This window comes from Conger conger, chromosome 9, assembly GCF_963514075.1.
Source record: "Conger conger chromosome 9, fConCon1.1, whole genome shotgun sequence".
Taxonomy (NCBI): Eukaryota; Metazoa; Chordata; class Actinopteri; order Anguilliformes; family Congridae; genus Conger; species Conger conger.
The window spans coordinates 40095162-40112906 of NC_083768.1; the positions used below are offsets into that span (position 1 = coordinate 40095162).

The 17745-nt window shown below is 42.4% G+C and overlaps 1 long non-coding RNA gene across 1 annotated transcript; it reads left to right on the plus strand.

Annotated features, from left to right (window-relative positions):
- The first annotated feature begins 308 nt into the window (after positions 1–308).
- LOC133136691 (uncharacterized) lies at positions 309–17009 on the plus strand. Its single transcript, XR_009709553.1, has 3 exons — positions 309–437; positions 16471–16582; positions 16879–17009. It is a non-coding gene; the product is annotated as an uncharacterized LOC133136691 (long non-coding RNA).
- Positions 17010–17745: the final 736 nt, after the last annotated feature.

Here is a 17745-nt window from a genome sequence, read left to right on the forward strand (position 1 = left end):
TTATCATTTTTACAAGCGTCTTATTGACTTCCCTCATTCCCTGGCAATTCCCTCCACCTGCATTGTTCCTCGAGAGCCAGTGTGGAGGTTTCCAGCAATTAGCCTGGCTCAATTAGCTAATGAGCTGTATCCACCTGGGGTGTCCAATCGCATCCGAAAAGAGCCAGTATACTTGCATGGGGGTCATAGTGCTGGGATAAAACAAAACAATCTGCACCACATCCACATTTTTTCCATTTGATTAGATTGGACCTGGTATAAACCAATGCTGTTGTGGCCATAGGAGTGTCCTGAAGGGCTGCCGGTTTCAGCAGGAGTGATTCATTTGAGCCATTGATTGGCTAAACTAAAGAGTCCACACATCTTGTTTATTTGGCTACTGATCGCAATGAAGCAACAAAGCAACAATGAAGCCTTCACACCCCTGGTTTAGAACTGTATGTATATTTTTGTCCGTTCAGACACAAAAAGTTTATTAAACATTTATTAAGACATTTAACAAAAATGTCAGATAACGTAAATGAGTTAAAGGGCTAATTAAGTATTTAAGTACTGAAATCTAAACAGGTACTTCCTTCCTTGCATACCTACAGTATGTTCCACAGTGGCCTAGGACAGGGGTGAACAACTGGTCCTGCAGAGCTAGTCTGTGTGCTGGTTTTAATTCCAACCAATGACCTTTGTTTTAGTATTCGGACAGCTGTATTGTATATACTACTGAATGTCCAGTACTTGAGCACAGTAAAATCGTTAGGGCACACTCACACTCTGTGCTCATACAAATGTCCGATCAAGATATCATTGACCCAATTGAATAACAGAAGTTCTGTTTCAGGTTTGTTGCTATGCACCTCTGGTTTAGGACCTGCAACCATGTCCATAGAGCTGAAAGCCGAACTGGGAGAGTTCACAAGGAGCAGGATCTGTTTCTGATCACAGCAGAGTAGCGGGCGTTTGTTTCAGTGGTGAGACATGCGCGATAAACAGAGGCTCAGACAGGTGACACTGCTGGTGGAGCAGGACCAAGGGCTCGGCCAATCATTTGTTCATGCAATCGCATTCCTCTGCGGTTCCAGACTCCAGCCCATTTGGGCTGAATGAGGCTCTTATGCCTGATGCTGTTTGACATCTCCTGGCCTGCCTTGTTTGGACATTTATACCCGGCTCTCGTGTGCATGTACTTTGTGTGTTACGCCCCACCCCCATCCTCCCAGCACATTCTTCCGTGTAAACCCTGTGGTCAGTGTCGGAAGCCTTTGTATGTTTCTGTTTCTCCCAAGGGCTCATCCAGTTCCTCCATGTCTCATAATTCCACAACTAATAATGTTATTTCAACAACTCCACTGATGGTAAACAGAAAAAAAGGTTGTGTACCGCTGTTCCTGAAAATGTTGTTTATGGAGATGATGGAGATGTTAATGGAGATGATTGAGGTATAGGAGATACAGGTGACATAAAAGACAATGCTATTCTGGTTGTATGTTGTGAGGCTTGAATTCCCTCTTGGCTGGCCTTCCAGCGTCCGCCATCAGACCCCTCCAACTTATTTTTAAAGAATTTAATTGCTCCCACAGTTGATTTCTTCACACCAAGCTGCTTACCTATTGCAGATTCAGGCTTCCCAGCCTGGTGCAGGTCTACAATTTTGTTTCTGGTGTCCTTTGATAGCTCTTTGGTCTTGGCCATAGTGGAGTTTGGAGTGTGACTGTTTGAGGTTGTGGACAGGTGTCTTTTATACTGATAACGAGTTCAAACAGGTGCCATTAATACAGGTAACGAATGGAGGACAGAGGAGCCTCTTCAAGAAGAAGTAACAGGTCTGTGAGAGCCAGAAATCTTGCTTGTTTGTAGGTGACCAAATACTTATTTTACCGAGGAATTTACCAATTAATTCATTAAAAATCCTACAATGTGATTTCCTGGATTCTTTCCCCCCATTCTGTCTCTCATAGTTGAAGTGTACCTATCATGAAAATTACATGCCTCTCTCATCTTTTTAAGTGGGAGAACTTGCACAATTGGTGGCTGACTAAATACTTTTTTGCCCGACTGTACAGTACGGTGCAGAAGTCTTAGGCACCCTAGATTTTATTATATATATATTTGTTTATTTGTTTGTGTTGGTTAGTATAAAAGAACACATTTGAGATTTCCAAATATTCATTATCCAAAAGATTAAATTTTACAGAGACATTTTTGTATTTCATTTTAAAAAGGGACATATCAATTGACTCCTTTTTACATAAAAACTTGATCAAGGCTGATTGTCTTATAGAACTGCAGGACTATCTCAGAGAAGTGATGCTGTTTTAATGCCGAAGGTCACAAAAAATATTGATTTGATTCAGTTTTTAACTATTCTGCCAATTTACTAAAATGGAATGTAAAATGTTTGTTTATTTAGGACCTTTCACTGAATTATTTTTGGAAGAATCGTATCTGTACAGAATGTTATACAGGCGCCTAAGACTCTTGCACATATATCTTGTATACCAAGAATACGGAATATGTTGCTGAATATGTTGCTGACTTTCTGTTTTCAAATGTATATTTTGATAAGCATATTTTCTCAATAATTGCTTTTTAAAGGCAAATGTATATGCTTTAGTGATACATTTAGGAATTGTGTGTACAGAGCATTACAGAAATTCTGTCAGATGAAATTGAGAAAGGTTTCTGGGAAAACATAAAGTTCCCAGTAATGTATACAGACACATTCCCGCTGTCATCTGTGTATTTAAAACAGCGCAATTACTGTCAAAGTGATGTAAACCAACACAACATCACACATTAAAAGGCAGGAAATGGCCAAAAACACAATGTCAGTTTGCTAATTCATTGTTACAAAAACAATTGTGTCATTGAACATTTTCCCCCCACTTCCATTAATACTCTGCTTAAGGGAAGAGGGGGGAGATTACACCATCCAGTTTCCATTTAACAAGAGAATCAGTTGTGCTCAGAGAAGGTTTAGGGTTTTTTCTTTGCTGGAGGAGGCTGCATTAACATGACCATGATGATTTGTGTCCTGGAGCCATGCTATTATTTATTTTATTTTATTTAAAATTTAAAACAAAGCTGAATTAGTAAAATATATTCTGTGCAATTCTGTGGTTGTCACAAAAAATGGTTGATGTGGCCTTTTATCTGTAGCCCTCCTGTACCTGTAAACTTCAACATAAACCTACTAGTAAGTACGCATTCATTAGTGAAAGCTGCATAATGACATGACTGCTAAATATACGTACATATCCATTTATTTGCTGGAAGGTGCTTTGGGGACAATAGCCGTGAGTGTGGGGATTATGTTTTTGAGGACACACTGTTGTGTGCACAGGTGGAGCAGCTCTGTGTGCAGGCCTGGGGGTGAAAATCCTGTGCTTTCGGCAGGGTCCTTATGTTCGCTGACACTGGGCAGCCATGAACGCCTGAGAGCACAGATTTGCATCTGCCACAGCTGCATGACTGCTCTTTCTGTCTCCCTCTGTCTCCTGTCCTCTCTGTGTCTCTCTTCCTCTCTCTGTCTCCCTCTGTCTCCTGTCCTCTCTGTGTCTCTTCCTCTCTGTCTCCCTCTGTCTCCTGTCCTCTCTGTGTCTCTTCCTCTCTCTGTCTCCCTCTGTCTCCTGTCCTCTCTGTGTCTCTTCCTCTCTGTCTCCCTCTGTCTCCTGTCCTCTCTGTGTCTCTCTTCCTCTCTCTGTCTCCCTCTGTCTCCTGTCCTCTCTGTGTCTCTTCCTCTCTGTCTCCCTCTGTCTCCTGTCCTCTCTGTGTCTCTCTTCCTCTCTCTGTCTCCCTCTGTCTCCTGTCCTCTCTGTGTCTCTTCCTCTCTGTCTCCCTCTGTCTCCTGTCCTCTCTGTGTCTCTCTTCCTCTCTCTGTCTCCCGTCTTTCCAGAGCTCTCCACAGACCATCTGCTGTATCTGAGGAAGATGGGGTGGGTGGGCGTGGGTGAGGGCTGAGGGGTAGATGCCAAGTGTTTATACCCCCCATTAGCGGTAATGTGTCATGGCCCCTCCCTCTTTGCCCCAGCGCCTCACTTCCGCTTTCCCAACTCCGTCTGCTGTGTTCCGTCAGAGTCCGAAGAACGTTCCAGAGTTGCGCAAAACCCCAGACCACATTTAATGACTTGTTTTTCCGTGGAACTGTTTGGCATGTATTCTAGCTCATATGGTTTGCCTCTATTCACCACAGCAAGAGCAATGTACAAACTGATCATTACTTTAGAGGTTTTTCTGTTGTTTTTTTTGGGAGGGGGGTGAGTGGGTGGGTTATTTCACATATTTCATCTGTCCATGGATAAGAGACTATTTGGGTTAGAAATTTGTGGTTTGAAGTGTGTGTGTGTTTTTTTATTTTACGAGAATGTATCACTGAGAGAAAACAATGACTTGAAGAACACAAACCTCGCCCCCAAATTGCCTATTTTCAGCAACTTTCCCAAGAAAACAATTTCATGTTTTTGTTGGAATATCTTGCCTTTTCCCCCTTTTTGGTTACAGAAGAAACAAAACATACAAAAAGCGAGTTTTCCCAAATGTATGAAACAGGCAGGTTTTAAAATAGTCCAGCATTCATTTCAAGGTCCCTTTAAAATATGCCTTATGACTTGAACCAAGGCTATCCAGCTATGTTACAGTTACTGTAACACTGTTACTGTCCATCAGACCACATGCCTCATTCTGACGACTGTGTCGCATCCCTGCTACATCCTCCCTGACTGAGCACACACTGAGTCACCCAGCAACCTCAGTCTCAGTCTGTGGAAGTGCGAGTTCACTGAGACCTTGAGTCCTCTGTAGGGATGTGACAAATCATTGGTTTTTGTAAACAGATACCATTCAATTTTTTTAACAGTTAGCCGTGTAACCGATACTGCTTATAACCGTTTTTTCTTTTAACTGGAGCCTACTGACACATTTAATTGAATTTATTGCTTTATTTTGGGCCATCTTAATAGTTAATGTCAACATTGTAAGTCAGATAACCTAATTGCCAAATGAAAGATTTACATTTACATTGACATTGTGCAGTGTAATCTCACAGTTACAGCAGCTACTTAAATCCCTGTAGTTTACGTCCAGGCTGATCGCGTGTCATTTTTAAAAATGCACCAGTTAAAATTATAATTTATGTTTTCATTCCTCTTCCCTATGGCTTCTGCCTGACAGACTTGACTGGCATGAAATCTCTAAATATGATGCTGCTAAAAACTTTGTTACAGATAGAGTTGTACATTCAAAATGGTCACGCAATATATTACATTACATTACATTATTGGCATTTGGCAGACGCTCTTATCCAGAGCGATGTACAACAAAGTGCATACCCATAACCAGGGATAAGTGCGCTGAAAGACCCTAGAGGGAAGTACAATTTCAATTGCTACCTGTACAACAAAGATAAGGACCTAATGGCTATTTTTATTTTTTTATTTTTTTATTTTTAAACAACAAATAAACAAACAACAAAGCAAAAGTGACCAAACTTAACTATCCAAATACTGCTTACCTAGCGAACTAAAAAATACCGAAACACAACGTAAATCACAAAGACAACAATTAAGGTTCACAGGGAGGTAGGGAGGGATGGGGAGAGGTGCTGCTTGAAGAGGTGCGTCTTCAGTTTGCGCTTGAAGGTGGGGAGAGATTCTACAGTTCTGACCTCAACGGGGAGTTTGTTCCACCACCGTGGAGCCAGAACAGACAGTAGTCGTGAGCGTGAGGTGGAGGTTTGGAGAGGGGGCGGTGCCTGTGGAGGCTGAACGAAGAGGTCTGGCAGGGGTGTAGGGTCTGATGATTTCTTGGCTAGCACCAATGTTTTGAATTTGATGCAAGGCATGACAGGCAGCCAGTGGAGGGAAGTAAGCAGGGGGGTGACGTGTGAGTATTTGGGAAGGTTGAAGACCAGACGAGCTGCTGCATTCTGGATAAGTTGGAGGGGTCTGATGGCGGACGCTGGAAGGCCAGCCAAGAGGGAATTGCAGTAGTCCAGGCGGGACAGAACCATCGCTTGGACCAGGAGCTGGGTCGAGTAGGGGGTGAGAATATATACATGATATAATATGATAACTGGTCTATTTTACCATAGGCGACTGGTACAATACAGTTCTCCATACAATTTGATATATTTTTATGTGACGGTAAACTTGCAATGCATTTCATATGGCATGGGAGAATCGTGGTGGTGAGATTTTCAGCGAAATATTTGATATCCGGTGAATACATAGCCAAATGATAATGTATTGCTTTATTTTTATGTAGATAGCGCATAGTGGAAAGCTATGTTTGCATTCTTAACCCAGAGAAATGGCCACAAATTGATTGCTAGTTTAGAATGTAAACAGTGTATTGTACTATTGCTTGCAACATTTGTACTATGGTGTACTGCTTTTTTTGTTACTATATATATATGGCATAATGGAACAATACGTCCAGTTTGCCGGTAGCTAGTTTGAATTTGAGTGTCAATGAAAAACATTGATCCTCTGTGAACCTTAAGAAATGACATAACATTACAACAGAGATGTTCACAAGTCATCAAATGGCTGGAGAAAGGCTTGCCAAAACTGGTCTGGTGTGGTACTTGATATGTCAACAAATAAGATCAAATAAATAACCATTCTATTTTTTTTAAGAGCTCATGTGTGACTCATGTGACATAATGTAAGTTATGTAAGTATTACCATGGGCTGTAATATAAGATGATTGTCAATAATAGAGGCCAGTTAGATGAACACATATTAAGCTTTATCCTGGACTAAATGCATTTTTGTATGGATAATCTCCAATTAAATTTAGTCTAGGACTAGGCTTAATCTGCATCTGCGACTCAAAAATAATAATCAGGGGTGACATTGGTAAGAGCAGTTGTCTGGCAGTTTGTTCCCCCGCCTGGGCTGTGTCCAAGTGTCCCTGAGCAAGGGACCTAACCCCTAAATGCTCCTGACGAGCTGGTTGGAACCTTGCATGGCTGTTACGGCAGGGAGGACAGAGGAACCAGAAGCAGACACAGGGGTGTGGAAAATGGCAAATTTACTCAAAGGGTGATGGGGCAGACAGAGCATAGTCACAAAACAAGCCAGGGTCAAAATCCAGGGGGTCAGTCCAAACAGGTAGAGGTACAATAATCCAAAACACAAAGAAGTGTCCAAGGAAGCAGACAGGGGTGAAAACCAGAAAACCAAAAAAAACCCAGAAAACCAGATAACCAGATAACCAAGGGCAAGGACTCGGGGGCAAGGGCAAGGGCAAGGGCAAGGGCAAGGGCAAGGGCAAGGGCAAGGGCAAGGGCAAGGGCAAGGGCAACGAAACAAGGAGGCTAGAACTTGGGGAAGGAATCAAGGGCTCGGGAACAGAAACAGGACAAGACGAACTAGCAGCGTGCAACTGAAAAGGACAGGTATAAATATACAGGGGAATGAGACAAACTAGGCGGGGCAAATAAACATCAGGTGAGACACATGAAAGGGTAATAGGACAATAACGAGGGGGAAACAAAAATGCGGACTGGATTCACAATGACACACATATAATACAAACGGCTCCGGACTAGAGAGTAGACAATTGCAGAGAATCAGGAGATGCAGAGATACGGAGAGACAGGTGCAAATACTTCGCTGAAACTAAGCAAGTCATCAGTGATAGAATAGGGAGGCGGAGTTACAGAACAGAATTGAAACTGGAGATGCGTTAGTAAGTTAGTTAAGTGATTTAAATTACAAATACCCAAAACTAGTGAATGTTAGTTTGTTAGTTTGACAAACATATTAGTGTGTTAGTATTGTACTGTACTGTAGTACTGTAGTAATTAGTACTGTACAAATTCTATGTTAGTTGGGATTAGTATGTTAGTGCTATGAAAGCAGGAAGTAAGGAATGTAAGATTGGAAGGAAGACTAAACCCCGGAACTACCGTAAACACCCGAATAGTGGGGCACGCAGACAAGGGAGTGACTGGGCTAGAAAACATTCAGACTCAGACATCACGAGTGCAAAGACTAACAAATATAAACAGAACCAGACATGAAATATGAAAAATAAATAATTACAAGAATAAATAATACTAAACAATGATACACTAACACACAGAACACAGGAACATAACACATGGCAGCCAATCGCTGTTAGTGTGTGTATGAATGGGTGAAGAAGTAGCATCAATTGTACAGCGTTTTGGATAAAGGTGTTATGTAAATGCTAACCATTTACCATTTAATTATAACTTTATTTGTAAATGAAGTTGAAATTGAAATTTGAAGTTGAAATTTGAATCACATTGCAGTATTGGTTTATTAATATACTCTTACTTTTTCATTTTAAAATGAAAGGTAACAGATAAGCATTTACTTTAATCATTCAAAAAAATCAGGCTAGATATTGTTTATGCAAGAAATCGGGAGGTATGTGATCCTAAGGAATGCCATTCCACTATTGCATTACATTAATGTTATTTGGCAGATTCTCTTATCCAGAGCGATGTACAGTTAATTAGACTATGCAGAAGACAATCCTCTCCTGGAACAATGCAGGGTTAAGGGCCTTGCACAAGGGCCCGACGGCTGTACGGATCTTATTGTGGCTACACCGGGGATTGAACAGCCGACCTAGTGGGTAGTCATGTACCTTAACCGCTACGCTACAGGCCGCCCGTAAACTAATGGTCAGTAACGTCAGTAAAATTATAAATCATTTCAACAGTAGCTTTTAATGTTAACATCAATTACAAACAAATACAGTTCATATTTGTATGACACTGGATTACCAAACTATGTCCATGCAACTAGTACATAACATCACCTAATAACACATTAAAATTAACAACTGTAACATACTGAAAGGTTTTTGAAATAGTGCAACCATTGTTCAGGCTCCAGATCAAAATCCCATTACATGTCCGTTTTACTGAAAATGCAGCTGCTTGTGTGAACTACGTTGGCAATGAAAATGTACGGGCCTTTTCGAGCCAACCTGACAAAGTTTGTTTTAACTTTACTGTACCTTACGCTCATGGTTCTCTAGCTTGCATAGCTTTTCAAGATAACCCATTTGAAATGCAAGCCAACATCACTACTTCTTGGCCGTTGACAAAATAAGAAAATATGCACTTCTGTTATGCTGATTAAATGGTGATACAAACATTATACTGAGTCTGAAACTCGTAATTTGGCCAATACATCAGTTTAGCCAAGTTACGTTAATGCAACAGTGAACAGCGGTTGGGATCAGCTCCAGTGCTGGAAAACTGACTTACTTTCCGTATGAGTTTTCAAATGTCTGTTGAAATTTGGCGTGGTTGCTCCCGCATCATTTATTTTAATTCTGCACATTTTGCTAGTTGCAATCATTTTGTTTGGCTCGATGAACCTGAATTATTTCAACTCAAAGGCCACAACTTGCAGAACTGTAATCTTAGCAAGCTAAGCCGCAAGAAATACAGTGCAGGGTGTTGCTATGGTTGCAACTAAGAGGCGCACGGTGTGGCACGTAAAATGATATTAGGTGTGTTTTAACTAATGAATATCTTTCATATACATATTTGAAAAATAATAATTGGCTGTGACATTATTCACTTTGCGGCGGCACGGATGGTGCAGTGGGTAGCACTGCCGCCTCACAGCAAGGAGGTCCTGGGTTCGAATCCCCGTTGGCCGGGGCCTCTCTGTGCGGAGTTTGCATGTTCTCCCCGTGTCTGCGTGGATTTCCTCCGGGTACTCCGGTTTCCTCCCACAGTCCAAAGACATGCATGTTAGGCTGATTGGAGAGTCTAAATTGCCCGTAGGTATGAGTGTGTGAGTGAATGGTGTGTGTGCCCTGTGATGGACTGGCGACCCATCCAGGGTGTATTCCTGCCTTTCGCCCAATGTATGCTGGGATAGGCTCCAGCCCCCCTGCGACCCTGTTCAGGATAAGCGGGTTCAGATAATGGATGGATAGATGGATTATTCATTTTGTCATTTTCACAATGCAATTTGGCTTTTTGACTCTTATTGTTCACAAGTCCTTATTGACGTGCGACTCAAGTCCAAGTCGCTGACCCCACCCAAGCCAACAGCTACAGAAATGATTTGATAACTATAATACTGTAGCATTAAATTACCTGTGGTGTTTGCATTTTAAACCCCCTGAAATGGCCAAAGATTGCTTGCATGTCGATTGCTAGTTTAGAATGTAAACTGCGATAATACACCTGCTGGTGAACGCACATTTATTTTAAACTGAGTTTATAATTTAATCTTCAGAAAAAATGTTATCCGCTTGCAATTTTTCGTAAACATTTACAACTCAGTTTCGGTTAGTCATTTAAATGTTCCCACCCCTAGTCCTCTGCACTGTAAACTCAACCTCAGTCTCAGTCTGCAGAAGTGCGGATGCACTGTGACCTTGTGTCCTCTGCGCTGTACTCAAACTCAGTTTGGAACTGGCAGCGCTTTTGCATTTCATTGTGTGTTTGCCGGGCGGATGCCCCCCGCGCAGGGTGAAATTACACTGCTATCTATTTAAACAGCTTGGGTTTTATTGAACTGCTCAAGTGAGCCGTGGCATTGGCCCACTAGGGGTTTAAACCTGCGAGGTCTCCTCTGCATCAGGGCCTCTCTCCGAAACCCCACGTGCTGCCGTTTCGCCGGGACCAATTTCATGACAGGACGTGCATTTCCCTGCGATGTCCCCACAGGCCCTCGCACCATGGTCTCCGTGAGGAGGAAAATATTAATGTTGGACACCACTCACAGGCTCCCTGTACATTCAGCTTCCTAATCAACCCCCTGCATCAGATTGGTTACACAATCCTTAGCATTTTAACCACTTTGCCAGAACCCCCCAGGTCATCTCTGCAAAAAAAAAAAAGAAAAGCGCTCTCAGTTGACCTTGTCATTAAGGCCTTGCTTCGCATGTATTGATTGAACTGGGTGTGCACGATAATCACCTCCGGCCTGGCCTGAATGATAAAGAGCGAGCGAATGGGGCTATCATTTTAATTTCAAATTGGATTCCAGCATTTGGGGTTCTTGAATCAAAGGAAAGCCCTGGTGCCAACGCTTTAGCAGCAGGCCAGCCATTCATTTCCTGGGCGTGTCCAGGGTTGCAAGATGTCCTCTGACTGCAGAAGGGAAGAGGAGACAGGTTATTTCAGCTGAATGTATCACAAGTGTTACAGCAGCATTTGTCCTTATCAACTGCCCACAGTTTATCCAGAAAATATAGCATATTATCTGTTTGAGCAGCTGCATATTAGAGAGGCTGTTTCGGAAAACACCTTGCTAAATACCCAGAAATATGTCGGCCTATATATTGTTCAGTTTTGAAAGCACTCAGCATTAGTCATTAATCTCTGAATTTAGCACATTTATCTTGTGGTGCGAATACAGCATGATGCTAAAATATTTGTTTGATGATATTTATCACTCCTGAAAGCGCTAGATATGGTCGTTTAGAAAATGTGAGAAAATGTGAATGCATGAGGATGTCTAGTACCATCTCACGCAGAACTAGAACCAGCACTTTTTTCGTAACAAGAACAGTACCACCAGTACAAGACAGCCGTTTGTTGAATTCTGGGTGATTGCGTTCATATGAGCTCATCGTTTGCTAATCACAATTCAAGTAATTCCCATTACCAGGCACAGACAGAAGATTTATAATTACATAATTGTGTCACATGCTCTCCTTTGTTTGAAGGTGCCATACCATCTGAGGCCAAAATGTGTGATTTTGGCCTCAAAATAAATAAATAAATAGAGCTCAGGTACAATATTCTCATCCGTGTCGAAAAGCTCAACTCTCACTGTCCTTAAACTGCATTATAGCATGATAGTGCTCGTCTATAGGGCGCAGTGACTCCGTCCCTTTTTATTGGTTTGGTTTGAAAGAAGGATTCATATGGACTGCCATGAACTAGAAGCATTTTCCTTTGGAAACATTATGTAAAGAATCTCAGCCATGTGGGAAATTGATAGAGCCCTAAGCAAAAGGGTTCATTTAAATGTGAGGTGTACGGAGTGGGGGGGAAATGAAAGCTATTTACAATTTGCCAGTGGTGGCTTGCACTGTAAGACCCCAAGCCCATTCCAGTTTCATCTGTGAGATTATTTGTGTGGATAAGCCGCAGTACCATTCCACCCAGAATGCCATGGGGCACATGCATTTCCTTTAAATATGAATGGCGTTCCTCTGAGAATTGTGTACATATTAATGTCATAGTGTCACACTGCAGGGGACCCATCAATCAAATCTCCGATAGGGATATACCTCTGAGTAAGTCTCCCTGGTTCCAGCTATGATACATTTAACATCGTTTATCCCTTGAAATCGGTTTGCAACATTTATAAAAAAAATACATTAAAAAGATATATTTCTGACATTTCTTCAACTTTGTCATTCATGGTGCAAGATACCAAGCTGTGACATCAGGAAGAGATATTTCTCTACCTAATATTCTTTTTCTCGATCATGCTCTCTCTCCATCTCCCTTTCTAAAGCACTTGCCTTCCTGTCTCCATCCTTTTCTATCTTTTTCTCTTCCCTTCCTCATTTGCCCTCCCTAAGTATTTCTCCTCTCCTCTCTGATTTGCTACACAGCTATTTTTACACGCAGAGCTCAGGCAACAATACCATCCTTTTGTTTGGTAAATTATATTAATTTATACCTATTTTTAGATTGGCTGCCATGAGTTATCTTGTTAATAACCATACGGAAGACAGAGGTACTAATTAACTTGTACACCTGATGCAGTTTCAGGAGTTAGGCATTAGCACCATTTAATGAGTGCAGGCATTATGCAAATGTTTCAGTCTCACCTTTATTTTAAGAAGTGTGATTGGATGTTGGATGCTGGTGCTTGATACATGTAGATAATAACAATGCAATCCAGATCACCTTTCCAACATATTATTTGATAAATCAAGGTAGTGCACTGGAGAGCCGGCAAGTTTATTTCCTGTCATCCAGGGGAGGAGAGTGTTTAAGGGAACACCGAGGGGGAGGTCTGGAGAGTGACGCAGCTTTGAGGAGACGCGTTTTCATCACCGCCGCGCCCGTATAACACTGCACATCCGTCAGCTCTAACGAGCGCTGGCAAGACAGAGAAATAGACAATGGCAGGCAGGGTAGCGCGGGCCCGGGGGACAGAGCAAGAGAGATTACAGTGGGCAGGTTCATTCTGTTCTGGACAGCACTATTAAACCCATCCACACACTCAAACGCTGATGCTCTCTTCCCATAGCAATTCCACCTCCTGCTTCAGGAACCATTTTGGGGATGAGGAGGATTTGGAAAGACACCGGACTTCAAGTGAAAGAGGGGCATATGTGGAGCCGTCTTAATGACAAGTTTGAGGAATGTGATTTTGGGGGAGGGGGTGGGGGATGAAATAAACAAATATTAGGGACAGAACATGAGTGGGCCAAGCTGCTCTCGGAAAAGATTAACTTGTCAGACCCAGAACCCTGTTCATCTTCATCAAAAAAATTATACAATCAGAAATCGACCTTCAAGTCAATGGGCTTACAGCAAGTTTCTGTCCCTTAAGACAGAGCTGAGAAATCTTCTCCATCGTCAGTTCTGTAGCTCATTAACAATTTATGTGGTTTCTTTTTTCTTCTTCTTCTTATACAAATCAAATAGTCTAAAGGCCTCTGTGGAACTGTTATTTTGAAGACGGGGTTGAAAGGTCACGCAGGGTCACAGGCAACTGGAAAATAAGTTACAGGTGTGAGGCTCTGTCAGACCTACACAAACAGCATGGCCGGTATTCAGGCACATTCTTCCCTAACTTTGACTACAAGAAAACATTACACTTGTATCTGTTATGTACATATCTTTTATCTTTGAAAAGTTCGTTTTAGTGAATGCTGAACTCGCCAAACTACTGTGTAAGAGCCGGGACACCAAAGTTGAAGGAATACCATCGAACAGCATGGTTTGGAGCAATGGTCATTTCTAGAACATCATTGTACGTTAATTCAATTAATATGCCATTTCTTTTATAAATTTGATTATTTCCAACCACAGAGGTGCTTGAGCCATTAGAATTTTGTAGCAAAATGGATATTAAAAACACATTATGAGCTTCCCCTTTCCCTCACTTCGAACAGAAGTGAAAGGAATTCAAAGGTCAAAAACAATCACAGAATTATCCTTAATTCAGACTTTAATGTGATTCCCCAGCATGTAAGCCACTTCAAATTAAATGCTCAGTGTGAAAGCTTTCAGTACATTTTGAAAGAGACCTGTATGGCATCAACTGCTTGAATGGTATTCTCTGAAATTAATTGCTGGGTGTGTGTGTGTGTGTGTTTTTTTTGGTGTTGTTGGGCTGAGCACACACATTTGAAAGTTTGAAAAGGGTGGCACCATTAAGATTCCATCTGCCTACAGCTCATTTAAAGCACCATGGCTGCATCTCTTGAGTGGTGAGGGGGGGTTATATTATCAGTGAGGATAGCAGTGTGCCTGACAGCTGCATCTGTCCCTGTTTTGGGACAGTATTCCTTGTTGGAAGATGAGACAGTAAATCAATGGTCGGGCACAAAAAAGAACGTCTGCAAATCTAGTGGAAAGGAAAGATGATTGTCCTCTCTTTCATATAAATTCTATTTTTCTCACCTTTATTTAACCAGGTTGGTCAAGTGAGAACTCAATTTTCATATCCATTGATGGCTTGTAGTGGATATGAAAAGGATTTATGCAGGAAGACATCATTATCTTCCGGCGATGAATGTTCCGCACACTCAGACCAAATCTGACCGCTCAACGTCCTCTCTCCAGATGGCTGTCCCATCTCTTCAAACACCTTTTTTTCCTTTTCTTCTTGTTACATTTTAAATCAAAATGAATTAAATAAACAATCAAAAGAGGTGTTTCTTCAAACACCGTACAACCCAGGAACTCTGCTCATTCTTTCATGGTGTGACAACCTTTCTCACTCACGAAGACAGATTCACGGCTTATTTTCCACGAATGTCTAAAAACCCACCTTTTCAGAATACAACACAATGTATATTCTTTAAAAAATGAACTACTCTTTTGCTTTATTGCAGGGGTTTTCATGCATGCACCTTTATGGGGCCATTTATATGGCTATAGCTTAGCTGTAGTGGAATTTGCTTATGCATGTGAAATGCCCTTTTGAAATGTACTTCCGTAAGTGGCTTTGGCTGAAAGCATCTGTAAATCTGTAGAGTACATTGTAAATTGTAATGTAGTCAGTCAGATGTAAGGCGGATGGTCAGGTGACCAGGTTTTTGTGGGATTTTGACTCAGACACTGGGGGTCTCTCACACACACTGACAATGGGACACATGGATCACATACCATACCTAGGAATACATGCAGTCAGGCCCTTTTTGACACACACCCAGAACACCTCCTTACAGGCATTTTGGCAGACGCTCTTATCCAGAGTGACGTACAGTTGATTAGACTAAGCAGGAGACAATCCTCCCCTGGAGCAATGCAGGGTTAAGGGCCTTGCTCAAGGGCCCGATGGCTGTGCAGATCTTATTGTGGCTACACCGGGATTAGAACCACCGACCTTGTGTGTCCCAGTCATTTACCTTAACCACTACACTACAGGCCTCCCCACAGGTGCCCCCCTTAGCTCCATGGTTCTGGACCTGAGATGAAGAAGAACATGATCTCTCAGACGCCCTCAGCCTCGAAGTCCGCATTTAATAGGTGTACTCTCTGCTGAATCAAGATTCAAAGCTCACATCCGTGCTTTTGGGAGGTAGAAGCAATTTGATCTCATGAATAATGAACAGCGCAAGAAAAAGACAGTGGGGACTTCTATTTAGGGAGGGCTCTCAGTGAGAGGTCGCCACCAAGCTCCCGAATAAATTACAAATGTGCTTGAGTCCGCCTTTGGGTCCCAGAAGAGGGCATTCATTACTGGCCTGCATTTTCTCAGGCCAAGGTGTGGAATCCCCTCCAGTGATGTGCATGTAATTTGTTTCTAAAATTGAACCTGTGAACTTTGAGTGGTGTGCAGTTCCCAGTCGACCTCCCAGGTTCCTCTCCTGCTACGTCACGGAACAGCCCAGTGACGAGGACAATGAAATGTCACAGGACTGTGCAGCCTTTTCAGCTAAACTAGCATGTCATTTTGTAACAATATTATTTACTCCCAGTGTATGCTATTTCTAACAGCTGTTCATTGAAAATGTTAAGATTACCCAGCTGAATACAACAGCTCAAGCTAGGTTTTGAAACAGCTGGTAGTTGATTAACCAGTTCAGACCATCTCCCAGCTTGACATGGTTTGACCAGCCGGTAGTTGGCTGAAGAGCTACAGCATTTTATGACCAACCTGACCAGCTCAATTTTTAAGATGGTCAATCTGGCATAGGTGGATTTTACAGCAGGGTAAAGAAGAAACTTAACTGCAAATGTGAGGTCTGCATTTTGCATGTGGTCGTGAACAGAGAGCTAACCAGAGGTTATTAATGATCTGTCATCTTTTTCTTCCATAACTGAAACAGCTCTGCCCCCATAGACTGGGAACCCCGGCCACCTGAGTGACCGCTCGCCCGTGGTTACGCCCTGCACGCTCGCAGCCATGGCAACAGCAACTCCCTGGCCTCCTTTGATCTGGTGCGTAATGCGGTTAGAACCGCTCTCCACTGGGCTGTGAGGCACCAGTCAGCACTGTCCTCTCCTCTGCCACACACCGTTTGTTTATTTTGGTTAATTGGGACAATTATAATTGTGATTATCCTGACTGTGCAGCAGTCATATTTGCTAGCAACTTGTGTGTGTGTGCATGCATGTGTGTGAGCATGGGGGGGAGGGTGTGTGTGTGTGTGTGTGTGTGTGTATGTATTTAGATGTGTGTGTGTTTGCGTTTTTGCCCACCTGACTTTGTGCCTCTGATCGTGGGTGTTTGCTAGGTCAACCAGAACCTGACCTGGAGTGCCAGTGGTCTTCCTGCAAGGACAAGGAAAAGCCATAGCACAAATCCCCTTTTTCTTATATTGATTTTCTTGGCTAAAATAAGCTGAAGTAAGCTCAGTTTTATTAATACTCAAACTAACACATAATAAACCATTCTTATTTACGCTGTCTTGTACACTGTCTTCATTGAAGCTCAATAGTTCACGTCAGTGGTTTGTTTGTGTGTGAGGGAGGAACTGAAGCCCCTTTGTGTTCGAGCCAGGGCTAGTTACTGCGCAGAGATGGAGTATGTCATCACAAAATACTCAAATCACGCTGTGGCCCTTTCAGTTTAGGCCATGTGCCTCTCCTGCATTATATTACAGGTGACAGGGAACAAGTGCTCCCTGTTCAGCTTGGTCTTTTGCCGTCTGATAGCGAGCAGCTGGTGATCATGGTAACGGCTCTGACATCAGCAGACAGTGCTGAGGCCTGTGGTTTAATTAGTCCGGCCCTGCTGGGCCTGGCCTGTCCCTCTAGGGAAGGAGCAAACACAACAGCATGATGCAAACATCAAATAAAATACCTCAATACACACACACATGCACGCATACACATTGACATGCACACATACGCACACACACACACATGCTCACATGCATGCACACACACGCAACACACACATGCATGCACACATGCACACACACACACGTACACATTCATGCACACACACACACATACTCTCGAACATATATATGTGATACACATGATAACACAGAACAATACACTGGCACACAGACACACACAGACAGAGTGCAGAAGTATACAAACATTTTCTTTAAACAGAGATTTCTCTGCTGTTACATCTTTTGCTATTAGCTCAG